General features: G+C 38.3%; 1 protein-coding gene across 5 annotated transcripts in view; it reads left to right on the top strand.

Annotated features, from left to right (window-relative positions):
• The window catches only part of LOC139726547 (proline-rich protein 5-like), a 109,666-nt gene that overhangs the window by 21,672 nt on the left and 69,803 nt on the right, over positions 1-18,191 (top strand). The window contains exon 1 of one of the 5 annotated variants that reach the window (XM_071637534.1): positions 2,535-2,860. The exons of 3 other annotated variants lie outside the window; for them this stretch is intronic. The gene's annotated coding sequence lies outside the window, so the exon portion shown is untranslated. Of the gene's footprint in view, positions 1-2,534; positions 2,861-3,030; positions 3,170-18,191 lie in introns of those variants that run through there. One more of the 5 variants, XM_071637533.1, reaches the window with a different exon arrangement.

Genomic DNA, 18,191 nt, shown 5'->3' with positions numbered 1-18,191 from the left:
GCTTGACCTGTTAAAGGATCAGCCAGGATATCATACATAATATACATCATTTCCTCTGAGAAAGAAGTACTAATCAGCTCATGCTAATTCATGAGACAGTTTCATTCTTTCATAATATTTTGTCATTTTGTTTTTACGAAGCAAGTATGAAAAACGTCTGGCCAAACTTTATTTCTAAAAGCCCACAGGACTCCAGGATAAATAAATTGTCAAGTGAATGGTCCTATTTCCCGTTTTTATATGACTTTGTACTTATTTGCTTTTTTATATCACTGTCATCGAGCAAAGGCATCGTATCTTCTGCTTGAAGAAACTTGTCCCTCGAGTATAGAGTCATCCAGATATCTAGACTGTAAAGAGCGAAGTTAAATCAATCTATTTAAAACTGCTTAAGATAGCGTTCTGTCTTGGTTTGCATCATATCAGTTATGTGTATTCCTTTGCCACACCGAAAGATTAAATGGTGGTAACGAAAACGTAAGCCACAGCAACAACAACTACATACGCACACTAAAAGAAGAAGAAGAAAAAAAAAACATGCTAACAGACCTAGCAAGGAATAAACACTTTCCATAAAGCTTACAGTTAGCTGGGAACAATTATTTTGCGCTAACCCAACAACAAACACCAGATGCAATATACCACTCTCGCGCGTCCTGTCACCAAGGAGCTCCTTGCTGCCACCAATCACTGATCAGATATTAGTAGTATAGATATCCGGATGATTTATCAATGTCACCGCATACCAATTGAAAGAGCGGGTCTTCTTTTACATTATGCTAAAATTTGGTATCATAAAACGGGCAGGAAAGTGTGTTTTTTTAGCAGTTTATCTCGAGCATTTTTGGTAGAATAGTGTGATTAGGTGTGTCTTTAGAATCCCTTTATCTTTTCTGAAAAACCTTGTCCACACTCTTCACTTTCAACTCTAATAACTTTTGAAAGGATAGTGCTACTGCTTTGAAAGTTGGCATTAATTATGGACAGAATGTGTTAATGAGGCATGCTTAATTTCAGTTCAATCTGATAATCCCTTCATTGTTGTTACTCTGGTGGTTTACTTCCTGTTTTTTGTCCCATTCATCGCACAGCCAACACGGTTTGGTAAAGATTAAGCGCTTGAATAGACACTGCACTTCAGAGCCTCTTTTCTCAGTTCACACTTTTCCCGAGTTTGTGCTTTCTTTCCAATATTTAGATAGGTTAGAAGAGTCCATTTGATTTGAGTTACACATCATTTTAAAGCTTAGATAACAGATCGCCACCATCGATACTGGCTAGGAAGAACTAACAACGCAACGTTATAAACTTACTGATTTATACCCTGCAAAAGTCGTGTTTCTGAAGCCTCCTCGAGCAGGCGGCTACTTACGCTGAGTATAAAACAGTGCCTCTTTAATGGATACAGCAAGGAGGTACTCGGCGAGCCTTGTACTTCCTCGGATATGGCAAGCTCGTTTCTGTTTCGAATGGATGGAGAATTAATTACATTTCACAACTACAAGATGGATAGGACTGACTGATGTAAATTTAGATATCTTGGAAATATGTGAAACTGGGGGGGGGGGGTATTTCATAAAGCTGCTCTTAAAGTTACAAACGACTTAAGAACGACTGGCGATCAGTTCTTGTACTGAATTATTGAAATTCTGATAAGCATAACGCATCAGAACGTGTTCCAGTCGTTTAAGTCGTTCGTAACTTTAAGAATAGATTTATGACCCCCCCCCCCGTCAAAGGACAACAGGTCGATCTAATTGTCTATGTATGACTGTATGCTAGTATACATAAAATGGTACGATTATTTCATTTCCATCCCTTCATTACTTGAAATCCCTTTGTTAAAAGGCGAAACCCTCGTGCAAGAGCTATTTTTTCCTGTGATGCCTGAAGCACAATTTGAAGAGAATGAAATGCGAGAGAAATATATTCAACTGTATAAATTTATATTTGTGTGTGTGTGTATTTGTGTTTGTATGTATGTATGTATGTATGTATGTGTGTGTGTGTGTGTGTGTGTGTGTGTGTGTGTGTGTGTGTGTATGTGTGTGTGTGTACACAGTGCGTCCAAGAAAAGAAAACACAACCCTTTTCTGCAGCTATTACTTTCCTGCTTTTGGTCAGAGCTGTTGTTATGCATGCTATAGCGACCGTCATGTCGATTGCGGTTTAAAACAAAACAAAACAAACAAACAAACAAACAAACAAACAAACTCATGATAAAAATGAAAATTAACAAAAACTAATAATCAGGGTAAAGTATAACTCGTATCCTCTGTCATATTGTCATTCCTAATAAAGCTTGATGTATGTACATGAGATCCTGGCGATCAATGGGCTATGACGATTACTTTATGTCGTGACGGGGTTTTCATGCTGACTACCAAAATAATGACTAAAAGATCTTCAGTCAAAATGTCGGTCTTGATTTGTTCGAAGTAAGAACCGTTTCTACCTATTGTTGGTACACAATATGAGTTGTTCATCTCTCAAGGTGTGTCAACATCACTCATGTGCGCTCGCATATTGACTGCAGATATTTTCGAATAAGACCAGCTGAAAACAGTCGGTACAGCCTGATAGTCAAATCAGGAATAGCAATTGTCTTGGAAATCTTTATGCAGGCAATATGCATCCTATTTATGAAGGTTTAAATATATAATGCATATCATTGGACAGAGTGAGCGAGAGGGAGGGCGAGAACCAGAGAAAGAGTAAGAGGGTGAGAGAGATACGATGACAGACAGTTGTAAATGTTGATTGATTTCAGACACTGGAACTGCAGCTTTTTGAGAAGGGAGACCTGGGAGCGAGTCGGGTCAGCTTATTCACAAAACTACGCTGTCCAAACACGAACGAGGTAAGAGACCGCTAAGGCAAATTTACTTAGCGATTTCTCACTTTCACTCCTTTCGCTGGTACGCAAAGCTCTCCCTATACTATCTGAAAACAAACCATAAGCCCGCAGATTTCACGTGATGACTTTCTCGGAGTTTGTCGTGATATGGTAGCTTCATCATTAGGTGTGGAAATGACTCGTTTATGTCTGCATTGGACAGCGTAAATGTCACGCGAATATCGTTTACATAATCGGGATGATCGAGGATTAAACTGGTTGATCGTGCGATTTGTGAAACGATGTTACATGCACCATAACACACTCTGTAAGGTAAGTCCGTCCCGATGTATACTGAATGTGCATTTCGGATTTCGTTCTTTAATATCCCAGCGGTAATCCGTTTGTCGTATAGTAGGCATTGTCACGTAGACGTTATAACGCAAAGATTTGAGTCTGCCTTCACAATGTGTACTCTCAGACAAGGCTATTGTAGCTCAGGATTTGCTTGTCAGAGAAGAAAGCTATGACGTATTTGCATTATTGAGTTCTTCAACCTGCCCCATAGAGGCCTACACGTGCATGATAAAATTCATAATTTGTTTCGGGATGTTTGGAAGGCGTACACGTCTTATAAGCCATGTCGTGTTATCATCCAATCCGTGCTATTCGTTCAATCGGATTGGCATTCTACATTCTCTTAGGAATGCCTCTGTTTACACGGTGGTGACATCGATATCATACTTTGAGAACTATACCACACTACGTTCAACTTGATTTTTTTTTTACGTAACCAATAAAATAAGACAACTGAATGATTCTGTTTTGTCGGAATAGGACATAATAAGATAATTACAAGAGCGCAGGACTTGTGCAAAATAACCGAGGTGATAATGTAACAAACTTGTAGTAAAACTGTATTGATATTTTGCGCAAACAAGCGTGATGATCTAGTAGTCCAATATTCAGGAACTAATTGTAAACCCTTTCCCCTTTGAAAGTCATTATCCCTTAGTTATTGCAATACAACAAAATTAATGCGAAACCTTCATATACCTCAATTTTTCCTTTTTAAAGGTCTGTATTGACAAAACTCGACCATTTTGTCTTTTCGTCTTAGTATATTACGGCCAACGAAGTAGGACGTACATGGCTTGCACTTTAGAAGCTTGCAGCACGATCCAAGTGATATCGATTTTTTAAAAACTGTTTTGAATTAGGCTACATTCACATAAATTCTGGAAAGAATGAAGGGATTCCTGAATCCAGACAAAGATAGCTGCACAGCGTTTTAGTAATTACAAACGTGATTTCACAGTACTTGAATAGGCCCTATGTGTATTATATAGGAATAACAGAAACTAACTTTCTTTGTTACTATACTTTAAAAAGCTTTAACAATGGGACGACGAGTGATACATCGGATAGCAATGCAACGGTACGTCAGTGTTAAAACCTATAACTAGTGACAGTGACCATAGAAGCACCGATCATTAAAAGAAATCGAGGAAAATGAATCCATAAAAAGATTGATCAATTGTGAATTGTAACTTCTTGGTCATTTAGGAAAATTCTCTAGAGTGTATGTGTGTGTGTGTGTTCTTTAGAAAGAAAAGATAATCCCTGATGATGCCTGCAATGTGTTGAAAATGTCTCTCTGCTTTTAATGTATGGAGTGGAGATCTGCTGACCGTTTGTTTGCAACTCGATTAAAACGAACTGCGCAAGGTTCCAATCACTATACCAGCAGTTTCGGCTGATTGGAAACAACCTGGTATCGTTGAAATGACCTGGAATTATGTGGTTTCTGAAATCACCTCTTATTGATGGATACTAATGAGCTCTCTGTCGCAATAGAAAACTTACTTGTCAGTCATTTCGGAGAAAATGATATAACCCAAAGCCAGTAGACCCCATGCAGTAATAATAATAAACCATGTTTTACACAGAGTATATCACCAGAAATATATAAATTAATGTCTGTATGCACATTGACGGAAGAAAAACAAAGAAATAAAGGAAAATAGACATGAGAGAGATAGAGAAGAGAAAACAAGGCAATTAAGATAAGAAATGACAAAACTTCTATATACAACTGTATACAGCGCAAAGCCTAGTCCATTGGCAAATTAAAGAAATACGTTTTCAAGAGACTCTTAAAATCATCTAATGTCAGTGTGCCGAGATACGTAGGTAATTTCTTCCATAACTCTTTGTATACGGCTGCCAGTTGGAAAGGTCTTGCACTCTAACAGTTTGTTGATATTGTTGGGTGGATATAAAAGAAGCCATTTGTGTTGTATACGTAGATCTCAACTCTATTCAAAAACAGGAGGAAATTTCACACTTTGGGAATGTTTCTTAACTAATAGAAAAGCCCAAGTAATTGAGAAGAAGGTAAGAAAATAAAAATGGCAGGAGGAGAAGAAATGGAGAAAAAGAATGAGAACATTATAGATAAAGGGAAAATAAAGAAATAAAAAGTATAAAAGGAGCGAAAGAAGAAAGAATGAAATAGACAAAACAAGAGAAAAAAGAAGAGGTAAGGGGCAATAACGAGTTTCTATTATGAAGTAGATCAATACACAGGCCTAACGATTATCATGCCTGTTTATTGCTGTATTGCTGCATAGTGTAGTATAGTATATATATGCTATAGTATTGTGACAGGAGCAGTTATTGTTAAGGCAATAGCATATAGGAGCACGAGGCTATACAATGGAACCATGATATATAAACTAGGAGGAGGAGAAAAGGGAAGAAAGATAAAAGAAAGGAGAATTGAGAAAGGAGAAAAGGACGCAATATCACCACGATGATTTAATCGCGTTCAGATAACGCTATGCAGTTTGTATCAGTTTAAGCTTTATATTGTATAGTTTCTTTAATACGAATGTGTGTGCGGTTTACATTCAACTTTACAAGTTATTCAGCTGCGTCAATAGCCTATCCGTGAATTGTATACATAATACAATATTTAGGTTGAATAAGATGAAAAACAAAATCAATTTGTACCCAGCGATTCAACATTGAAGGCGTACAGTCTCAGTTTTCATACTGTGGAGTGAACAATGGATATTCTGTAGAATACAAAACTGTATTGCAATTGAAGTATTTATGTTTTGATGAACGATTTCGTATTGGGAATCGTTCTCTTTGGCTTGTTTCATTATGACCACGATGACGGCAGAAATGGGACAGTTTCGATACAAGAAAAACAGTGTAACAGTTATGGTCTTATTATCATACGTGGGTATAGTGTGTGTTGGTATCTAAGCAAGAGGGGCTGTTTGTATACATGTATAGGTCCACAGGTTTTTCAATCAGTATTACTCGTAACTAGCCTTTAATTGTGTCTATGTTTTTACTTGAAAGAAAACAATAAGCGAAATGAGATGGAATGAAGCAAAGAAGGCCTCAATGTACTTGGAAATATGTAGAAAGGTTTGATGGGTTTATGGGAGGATCGATAGTTTGTGCATGCGTGACCATCGACAATAGCCTGGTTTCACATCCAAATTGTGTTTCAGGTTAAGATATCGTCATGCGATCAAATTAAACTGATAAAAATGGCTACAGTATGTGCAAAGGATATATCCGGGGACAAATCTGAGAATGAGGATCACGGAATAATGATTTATAATTCGTTGATGAAAATTGATAATTATTTTGATACCGTTACTGCTGCCATTACAAGTGTCACAAACCCGTGATGCCAATATCATACCGTTATGTTTTACACTGTCTACGTTAAATGACTACTACTATACTACCACTATTGATATTAGTGCTACTACTACTACTACTACTACTAATACTACTACTACTACTACTACTACTACTACTACTACTACTTTACTACCACTACTGCTATAACTACATACTACACTACCACTACTGCTATTACTACTACTGCTACTACTGCCACTACTTTGCTACAGTACTGCCTCCATTGGCTATTTTGTAATAACATGTAGACCCTATATGATAGAGTTACGTTGGAAATGATTGTATTACAAAACCTTTAGTGACTTTAAGTCAGGTAATGTTGACAACATTCCCGACGTACCAGGAAACTTATAATTCGTATTACATTGTTTTCTTCTTTGGTCCATTTCATATTTGTGAGTGAATGAGATGATAACGCTGTCTATTTTGGTGAGCTATAAGCATCAGGCATTGTCTCTCTCCGCTGTGCAGCGCGATTCCGAAGTGCCAGCTCATATCACCTAGAAGTTCATCTTGCTGTTAACCTGTGCTTTCTATTGTGAAAATCCCAAGTGTGTTCGATACGGCTGTCCTGGGAAAATTACTCCAGCAAATCTCGAACGTAACAGAAAGTCTGAGACATGGTCAGATTACATCTATTGTTATACTCAGCTCGTACACACTCCAACTACACCACGCGGATGGACCTCTTGTTAATGAGAGAACTTAATTTCCATTTATGTCTTCCGAGGTAAATTCTCTTTCAATAGTTACACAAAGAATTGTGGGATAAGGTCACACGTTATGAAATATACCCCCAGGATATTAAAGGTCACCGGATTGTTTATGCACTTGCACGTTCACTCAAGCAAAATATCACAACTTAATTAAGTTAACTTGTGGGCAAAATGAAGACAAAAATGAACACACACAGAAAGGAAAAAGATAGAAAAAGGTACACGTATGTAGAAGAAGAGAGGAAACGAGAGAGAGAGAGAAAAAGGGAAGGATGGAAAATATGGTGTTATGACAAAAAACATGTAATGCAGAGGAATCAAAAATGTTAAGAATTTTGAGACCGATAAAGCTGCAGACGCTCGTGCTCTTAAAACAAGAACAATTACAAAGAAAAATGCAAAACAAAACATACAAGTATTAGTATTCATCGTTACTGCTGTAACATGGAAATTCAACTTCAGACAATGTCAGATGAAGTTTGTGAACAGAATGGATTAGATAAATCGCAAAGTAAAGATTTTGCACGGAAGGAGCCATGAATTCACATAATGGTAAATTACTCCTTTAAGGTACAGTATACTGAAAGCGTCTAATCTTTGAGGGAAGTATCACATCATAGAAGAGATGAAATGTTATGCATCCTTTATGCACCACAAACACAATCAATCTTAAAAAGTTACGATGATCAGTCGACTAGCTGTCGTAAACCGTAGGCCAAACAGCTTGTTCCTGGACGTCCGTTCAATTCAGTTCATTTCATTTATTTTCTGCAACCTTTCATGATACAAAAATCGAAAGGAAATACAATGGTCACAAAGAACAAAATCAACGTATAATGCATAATGAGTAAACAAAGTATACACGAATTCAAAGACACATTAAATGTATATATGAGATGCTGTATTTCAATGGTTGATATGCTTTTCTGAACAAACTTTCTAAGAGAACAATTCTTTTATTTATAATGACATTTTCTAAGATCACAGTATTTTATCTTGTAATAAAAAGAGTAACTAAAAGCTGTCACAGGGACTGTCACTAAAAGCAAAGTTACTTGACGAGATGGGCGCCCTACGTGCCTAACGAAAATAAATTTACGAAAGGTTAATCTATATGGCAAAAAAGCACAAACAACAGCAAAAAATTCCCTCCAATCCAAGATTATCACAATAATCTCTAGAGACGGCATTACAGATCGAAGTTGAATGTTCGCAATACTAGTCGTATATACATATCAGAATGCTTCTAGAAATTGGAAGTGACTTAGAGGTAAAATCAAATTGAAAAAAAGGTTTGTTGTTCAATCTGATTTCAAGCTAAATCTGAACGCGACATTCGGAAGTTTGCGTTTAAAATTGTACTTAACCATTGTTATACACTCACCGTCACACATAAAAATACACTCACCATACACACACACAAAAAGGCCGTAAATTTCCGCACTTCACTTTGTCTGATATAAGTGAATTGCTAATTCATTGATCATTTTTGCTATTGCAATAAGTATTTTTACATTCTTTTTTTTTGAAATCTTGATAATCTTGATAGATCTCTAGGGAACATGGTTTCTTCTGCCTTGTAAATGGTTCGCTGCTTACCAAGAATCTTCAATGTCCGTACATGTTTCCAACAGACTTCTAAATCATTTTCCGTGAAATTATGCTGTTACTCATTAGTTTACGCATTTATGAGTTTAAAAAATTGCCATAAGCTAGCGGAGGCATACGTACCAGTTGCCAGAGCGACATTTGTAGTTTTTAATTCAAAGTTCCTTGAATCACGTTCAATGAATATGAATGTATCGGCAATTTCATTTGCGATTAGAAATTGTGTCTTCACTCTTTCTGCTAATTCCTGATCTTAGTAGCGTGTCCAAAGCATTTCCACTCGACCTTTTGAAGGCACGTTTCGAGCTATTCGTGTGTCCTCCTTCACCCCCCCCCCCATGTCACGAATTTGCAAATTCATAGTTTGTTTTGATTAATTTCTTGAAACGAAAATGTGCGTTCATGATCAGCGTGATAAGGCACCCGTGCACACATTCTGGGGTTTGCTAGCACCACACGTGGATGCCAATTCATGAACACGTATCATGTGATATACTGTATATAGGCCATCAATGTCTTGATTTGGGTTTGCCACCAAGTATCATATACATATACATCTTCGCAGCTGTGTGACCATTTGGCCATGTTGTCAGCATAAAACAACTGGAAACACACTTTCATGGTTTATCATGAAGCAGCGCCACGTGGTTAGCGTGATGTCACTTTTTAATGCGGTTTACGGCTTGCCGTTGACGGCAAGTGACGGCCTTGCGAGGGGGCCAGGACTCTGCCGGCGTCATAAAACGTCACATATTGTGTGAGAACGACGCATATCAACCCGTCTGCATTCCTGAAGAGTTAAAAAAGGCATCATGCTAAACTCACATCGTGTGGCAAATGTATTTGTAAGGTACGTTTGTAAGGTTGTATATAGAAGACACACACGTAGAAGGAAAATGTTTCACTTTGTCACTTTCACTTTTATGTTTCGGTATTCACTATGGCTGTATATGAGAAGGGGGTGTTATATTAATGATCTGGGAAGAGTCTTTAGTACTTGATGGATTGGAGCCATCAACAACACAAGACAAGGAATGAAATTGCTCTCGTACTTGTGATATAAAACTTGTAAGCCGATATTGATTGCTGTGGTACTTTCACATGATAAAGTGGGTGTTTGCGTGTAAAGGTGTCTGTGCAGAGGTATCAGTGGATCGGTATTGCGGGAAAATAAATACATGGACCGGTGTGCGGTCATCGACAGTAATGAATGCTACGTAGAATGCACGTGGTCGCCGTCAGTAGATATTTCAGAATTAAGTACTTTCAGAGATTACAACCGTTCACCCTGGCCTCTTCTGGCAGTGCCCACTGGTTGTGGTCGAGTCACGGCCGCAAAGTGTGCTATATTTGAAGGCTCAGTTGCCCGAAGTGATGGCTTGCCTCCAAGGTAGTCAGCCAGGGCACCCAAACACAGGAGTTCTTCCGCTGCTGGGATATTTCTGGATCACATCCTATATAAAGGAGCAAAGGAAGAAATCAAATCCATCTTGCTAAACTCTCGTGTCGTGCACACCTGCGCCGTCTAGATGTGTATCTTTTGGAGGAAGTTGACGCACGTTAGCAGGAAAATACGAGAGTAATAACTGCAAATACACTCATGCCTTTAGATGGTAGGCGTTGACAGTGATTTTTTTTAAAAACTCGAACCCGTCAAGATGATGGTGATGAATTTCAGGAAACACCCCTCCAGTCACACATGAATCTTTTCATGAAGCGATTGCCTGGCTCCTATTTTGCATACTTTGTTTTTGTTTGTTGGTTGTTGATTTATTTTCTTCAACATTATTTTCATACATGAATCAGAGTTCTTTTCAGTAGTACCTTAGAAAACAACAATATATAAATCACAATGTACACGATTCAAAGGAGAAAAGATAAATGTGTACGTTGATTCCATTACCAAAATAATATGTTGTATTGCCAAATTTGCAAATAATCACCGAAGAAATTATGCAGAAGAAGGACTGCCACTATAAGCGGATGCTTGAACATGTGGCAGCCCAGGAAACCTATATCATGTACATATTCAGTTTAGCAGAATGGAAAAACCCCCGAACATGTATAATGCATTAAGTTTTCATATTCTAGTGCATAGATACTAATAAAGATATGATATACCATGACTATGATGAAAGTGTGACGGTGAGAAGAAAAATGTGATCCTGAAGATGAAGGTGATGGTGATGAATTGAATTAGGTACGCACAGAAATATTGTATGTATTTACTGTGACCTGTAGTTTTGCATACGTTATACCTCTGGTTAGTTGTATGAGAAAAAAATCTTTCCAAAGGTTCAATGAAGAAGAATAAGAGGAAGCAAAATGTATCCTGGGCGTGTATATCGCTGTCGGTGAGTTTTACTCACTCATCTGATACCCCGCCATCATGTGATTCGGTCATTAAAAAGATCTTTTAATCTCTAACGTTTTACTTCTCCGGGACAATCAACTTTTTCAAGAAGATCAACAGTGTTGTCATTACTTTACTTTAAAGGACAAGTTCACCTTCATCAACATGTGGATTGAGTGAATACAGCAATACTAAGTATAGAACACATCAGTAAAAGATTTGGGAAAATCGGACCATCCGTTTAAAGTTATGATTTTTTTAAGTTTGTGCAAAGTAACTGCTGGATGAGAAGACATCACAGCTTGTGATGTCACATGCGTAGAACGATGATAAAGAGAATTTGACAAAATTTCATTTTTGGAAAAAAATACACATTCCCTCTCTCAACTTGTCACTGACATTATGTTAAGGGTAATGTCACTCCCCTGCCTTCTGAAAGAGGCAATTTAGTCAAGTGATCTTTCATTATGCGAGAAAAGTGAAAATATGTTGATTTTCGTTATATTTTCCTTATCATCATTCTACACATTGGACATCGCAAGCTTTAGTAATACTCTTCTCATCCAGCTTTCGCGGCACTGAAACTTTAAAAATCATAGCTTTTGAACGGACTGTCCGATTTTCCTCAAACTTTCACCAATGTGTCCTATACTGCTGCATTCTCTCTATTCACATGTATATGAAGGTGGGTCCTGAACCCATCCACATTTGACCTACGTCATTGCCATCAATATTATTTTGTTATTCATTTGAAGATAAGATGTTATTCTACTTCTCTAACATCCACTACACGTATAAGCGCTATCTTTATCTTTATTCCTATATTCTCGCACTCCGTCTCTGGTAACCGGTGCAGATGAAATTCCCACCGCCTATATTACTTAATCAAATACCCAAAGCATGACGTTACTTATCATCAAGTCTATCCATTTTACATCACCCACCGCAGTTGCTATTGTCCGTGAATAAAGCATCCATTATAAATGGGAAAAGATACAATCCCAGCAGTGATAGAGTTAATTTTGGCGTGAAGTGAATGATTCATAAGCCCTCCGCGCACGGAGTAACAAACGAGGAAGGGAGTTGAAAATAAGAAGGAGAATTGGATTGGAATGTGTCTTGAATTTATAATACTCGCCAGGAAAATGGGTGAATACTAAAAATGTTTTCCACGTCACGTAAGACATCAACGGAAGAAGCAACAATATGGTCATCTCTTGCCCCAAGATACACAAACAATCAGTAGCACTATGTACACATCTCTCGTGCGAGCCATGCATGCGATTCCCATGCGTGTAATAACTGCGCATATTTCAAGATACTGCCCTACATAGCGCAATATCAATTTCATTAGTTTGCCTCTAACTACCAGCCTACGTTCCTTCCTCTTCAGGTAAATTCCAATTTGGCAGAAATAAGGATCAAAAACCTAGAGCAGCTGTACGGGTCGATGACGCAGTTATCAATTTTGTGGGTTTTGAATCAAACCAAATCGAATTTGTAATGAATTTTACCTAAAGTTGGTTACATAGCTCTCTTGCTCTCCCTCCCTCTTCTCTCTCTCTCTCCCTCTCCCTCTCTACCCCCTTTTTCTTTCTCTCTCTCTCTCCTGCTCTCTCCCTTTTCTTTACTATTCTTTCCACAGCCAGCCACATCATTGGGCTATTTTTACATACTTCTGCGTCTTAAAGGGACACTTTTATTTTATAGTTTAATATCATTGATGATGGATGCATGATGTACAACAGTGATACACAATATGACGTTTCCTTTGGTTCCATTTTGAATGTATAGAAAAATACCCCCGATAAGTGAGTCTATATGTATATATCAGTTTGTTTGGTCAGATTATATTCTTTTTCTTCGTTCTTGCAAAAGCGCATTTTCATATGGGTTGTGCAAATATTACTTTTGGTCAACACTTTCTAATCTGTAGCGAATTGATTTCGCATCACACCTTTGGTATGGATGCCCACACTAGTCATGCTAGTTATTGTTCAGTATCCTCTCACTGCGAGTAACCACACTTTTTGAAGGTCTAATAGTATCCCTCTATTGTTTGTTAATGTCTATGCCAGGGAATTAAGTTTGTTAGGGGATGGAGGGGGATGTGGCAGCACTTAAAAACGAAACAAGATATGAGCTCAAAAGAGTGTTACGTTGGGATATCCAAATAGAATCGGAGAACCCGTTTCTTTGTATATTAAACGATGAAAATTGTGCACTTCTAAACATCTTGAAAATTCTAATCACGGAGTTTAAGATATTCGTCATTTTAAAAATTATTTTCTTTTCATTGGAGTATACTTATTGATATGTCCAGCTAGGATGTTGCATCTAAAGCACTACCCTTTTAAGTTTAGATACTGTATGTGGTGAATTCCTGTTCATCGACAATAAATTTCCTTTTTGATCATATATTTCGGAAGAAAAGAACTCGAAACTAGATTGAATGAAAGAGACATATGGAAAGATTTAATCATGATGAAAGCTTTTGAAAAAAAAGGAAAGATACATAATTATTGTAATGGCACTGTATTCGTAAATCAAACATCCCATGTCACAATGTGATCATTGCACTCAAATGAAACAAGATGCGTAATAAGGAAATGACATGTTAAACTTCCCATGTTCCCTTTAAAAAAAGAGCTTCGTCGTCTCATATCACCATTCTCCATGCAAACTTAGAGTCGATGGGACTATATAGGCGGAGTATAATTGTTCAACAGCCATCCTGGTACATGTACCGTTTTCTGTGTGCTCAAGATTTATCATTCGCTAGTCATTGCAGCAGATACGGTGGCTGTGTTTGGTGTACATGTTATCGCGAAATATTAGACCCGGTTTTAACGAGTCCTCCGCGCGAGCATGGCAAGGGTCCCTGATTAGAAGCCACAATGGAGACTCAAGTCCCGCTTTAAGACATACGCAAGAGATTAAGATTACGATTCTTACGATTACTTCGATTACTTCACGTGTTTTTTGCACCATGCTAAACAATGCTTTTTCCCCGTTGTAGATGTATGTGCATCATATCACGACTCTTACGAACAGCAGTGAAACATGATGTACCCACTGACAACTGAATTATAAACATCCAGCAAGATTCTAGATTTCAAGGGGTGAATCCATAGTCTTTTTCATCGTCTCGTACGGTCACCTTGTTTTAGGTACTTGCTCGTAATATCCAGGTCGATTTCATACCATGGCAGACCAAAATACACCTTCAGTCAAATCAAGTGCTCCCTTCGTGCATATCAGCATTTGTCATAGAATACAAAAACAAAATTGAAAAGAAAACAAACAACAATTAATTTCTGATCTCCAAGAACCGTGCAATCAACCACAGACACGAACTATAGAATATGACATGTACTTTTCAAAACTTGGGCATGCGGCATGTGCCGGTGTTGTATTCATTTCGTAGCAGAGATCTTAACTTATCACAAATAAGATACGATATAATTGTACAGATCCTTTGGCCGAAACCGATTGAATCAAACGGTTATGTACAGTAGATCATGGGAATAAGTTGTCACATTTTGGTATAGTTTCTGTACAGTGTGCTCGTGTAAACGGTTCAGGAACTCGCCAGAACAGTTTAGCACCACGTTATTACACTTTGCTGTTTATCAGGCGGCTATGCTTCATGTGATTGATCTAATGTTTGTCAAATTGATCGAATGCCTCCTAGAGAGTCAACATGGCTGAGGATGGGTGCATTTCCACAATGAAATCCATCAGAAGTCTGCAAAGGTTTTTTCCATACCGGAGGATCCGAAGCTACCCACTTTACAGGTCCTCTTTTCAGTTCCACCAGATTTACCTCACAGTTGACATCATAATCCTGCTTCGTAAAATTTCACTGTCCCAGTTGCTGTTAGTTTGTTTATTTCATTGTAACGGTAATTTCTATGGTAATTTAGAGTAATAGTCAATTTCTTGAAATATTCAACTTTTTGCCACCTGTTTTCCGCTATCATGAAAACAGAGCTATTCTCTAGAAATCGTTCATACTTTTGTTTGCGTGCAGGCACGAAACTCACCGAAATGTTGAAATGCAAGCATCCCCAGTGCAGATAGCACTTTAGTCATAGCTCTCATTTGCTTTTTATTTGTTATTTGGTTGGTTGTTGTTGTTGTTGTTTTTTACTGTCAGATTAAACCAACGATAACAATTCTAGAAGTGAGGACCGCGGCCGAAGCTTTATAGTGTAAACGGTAATGCTATAGGCCGCGGTCTATTTGGGGCCACACTTCTGGATGCATATATTATTGTAGTCTCACTTTGTGGTGTTAGTGGTTACAGGGGCTCGGCTGCAGCGCTAACGTTCCTTTTACACACAAAAAGCTCAGTTCTTTCAAGTATTTTTCATGAAGTACTAGTATAGTCTTCAACTTCTAATGTATCGCTTCGAAGTTCAGTAGATCAATACATCACCACAAAATTATGAATAATAAATCGAGATTGGAAATAATTTCATGATTAGTTGATATTTTGTATACTTCACAGGAAACATTTATCCCGATAGCCCACATGTTAGAATGTTGAATGTTGCTAAACAAATGTGAATTTGTTTAGCAGAGGGTTCACTTGAGCAGATAAAGGTCATTCGGACCGAACTTTCTCAATTTAGTTATTTGAAAAATTAGATATACAAGTATATAGATCTTCATGAGAGCGGTGCTTAGCTATTCATGCATGCTTCACATGTGCATTGGAATTGATGGATGATGGCATGCTTTTGGATGTCAGATATTGTATTGCTTTTCAATAACAAAAACTACAACAAAATCTGAAAGATCATATTGGACACAATAATTGATCACTTTGTAAGTCTGTTGACTATGTATTTCAGTGTAAAACCGTGATGAAAGGACAAAGTTTTCAATCAGAAATCAATCAGTACATAAAAAATGAGTTCATATCTTCTGACGAAGAGTGCTACAAAATCAAAGTGTGCGCACCGTAGAAAAAAAACAAACACAAACCTACCAACTTAATACACTGAGTTTCTTTTACGTACCTAAGGAAATGCAGGTAAAACACGCGAATTTCTTGTAATGATTCTTTTGAACCATTGCCATGAATCTCAGCGAGTCAAGTTATCAGGACATTTCCCCAGGGCGTGAGAGGCTTTTATAGAAACATTTTTTTTCTTTTAGGTGGAAGAGAATAATGTATTGGTGTGAACTTGGATTATAATGTAGACAGGATGCAAGCTGCTAAAGAAGTGAAGGAGCCAAGTGACATAGAAAGAAAAAATACATGAATTGTAATTTGTTGTTTTTTTGTCAGAGAGAAAATTCGATCACAATGATTTAAACTTTAGAAGTAGTCATTATTGATCTGACAATCAATTATTAATCATCAAGGTGGGAATGGGGGGGGGGAGGAGAGGGAGAGGAGGGGGAGAGGACGGGGGAGGCAGAAATGATGAGTGTGCGTGTGCGATGGCTTCTCGTTTCTCAAGCAATGATAATGATAAATTGTGGAATATTAAGTAAGGGGTAGTTACAGTGTACTTGATCACGCAATTAATAAATATCGTGATCACTGATTATATAGGGAGTATTTAACTCCTCCCTCTCAAGGATCTTTTCCAGAACGGTTATGCATGGTGATGTGATCAGAACAATGGATTACATTGAGAATGCAACAGCTGCAGCAAGAGAGAGAAAAAAAACAAGTTTTATATTGATGAATTCTGGGCTTAGGGAATCTATAGCAAGGCGTAGGACCTTGCCTGCCAGACGTGTCGAAAGAACAGCAATACATCATGTTCTGTAATCATTACACTTTCTCCGCGCGATGCATTCGCCCGCGAGAAAAATGATGCATCATCTGTCGATGGCGTGATTGCAACTTGCCTGCGAGTAGCGACATTAGCAGGTGAACAATCACTCGCAGTCAGAAGTCTCGACCACGGTGAATGGGCGTGTCTCTTCTAGGTCACTAATCCTCGCAGGGCGTGCAGAGTGACTAGCCCTTTTATAATGGGAAGTCGCACATGAGCCCCAAAAAGTCCCGCTCGGTAACAAAATCAGCGCATGCATGAAACAAAATACTGAAGCGATAATGTCCAGCCCTAGTCACATCTATAGCTTTGAAGGTGTCGTTTTGATTTGACGTGATATATCAACAATGATAGATGGTAAAGAGGACAATCACTAAATATCAGATCATATCAAGTCGTCTCGCTCTCGTATACTTATTTTTTGGTCACGAACCACTAGGTCCTACCACTATAGGAGCAGTGGTATATTTGCTGAAATGAAGTGGTATCCTGAAATGCATAGCTTATAGAAGGTCCTACAACGAAACACAAATGAGGAGTCGTTCGTTCGATGATTTTGACTTCCCAACACCCTCAAGTCGAAGAGAACAGCGGTAAGAGGTGGAAGACTCAATGCACATACCCCAATTCAACAGATATTTTTTCTCAGCGGTCACTCATCGGAAGCAAAGATTGTCGCTTCCGGCCACCCACCGCATTGTATCGGATCGCAGTCTGATGAATCCGACTTGTGTTGGTCGAGTATTAGGTGAGTGTCAGACATGTCGCGCGTGATCCTCATCGGACGATCTTGCCTCATCGTATCACCCCATGACATGTCTGACACTGACCTGATAGTCGACCAACACAAGTGGGATTCATCGGACTGCGATCCGATATACTTCGGTGGGTGGCCGGAAGCGATTAATTAGCTTCCGATGAGTGACTGATGAGAGAAAATCTTTGTGGAATGGGGGTATTAGTAGTGGTTGCCGCATTGCTCGTGTGTGTGTGAGTCATGATAGATATAATGCACGTGTATAGTGACGTCATTGAATGAGGATTGTTACGGTGCACACACAGTCTACCGATCAACATGCATCTTGCTGTGGAAACAGCTTTAAGTCACCGGTTTGTGGCGTCAAAAATGCCCAAACTTCTAAGGTAGCATG

This window comes from Diadema antillarum, unplaced genomic scaffold (assembly GCF_040938485.1).
Source record: "Diadema antillarum isolate AM-2024a unplaced genomic scaffold, OU_Dant_1.0 seq00000089_RagTag, whole genome shotgun sequence".
Taxonomy (NCBI): domain Eukaryota; kingdom Metazoa; phylum Echinodermata; class Echinoidea; order Diadematoida; family Diadematidae; genus Diadema; species Diadema antillarum.
Note: the sequence above shows the minus strand (reverse complement) of the source record. Positions and strands in the feature narration are given on the sequence as shown.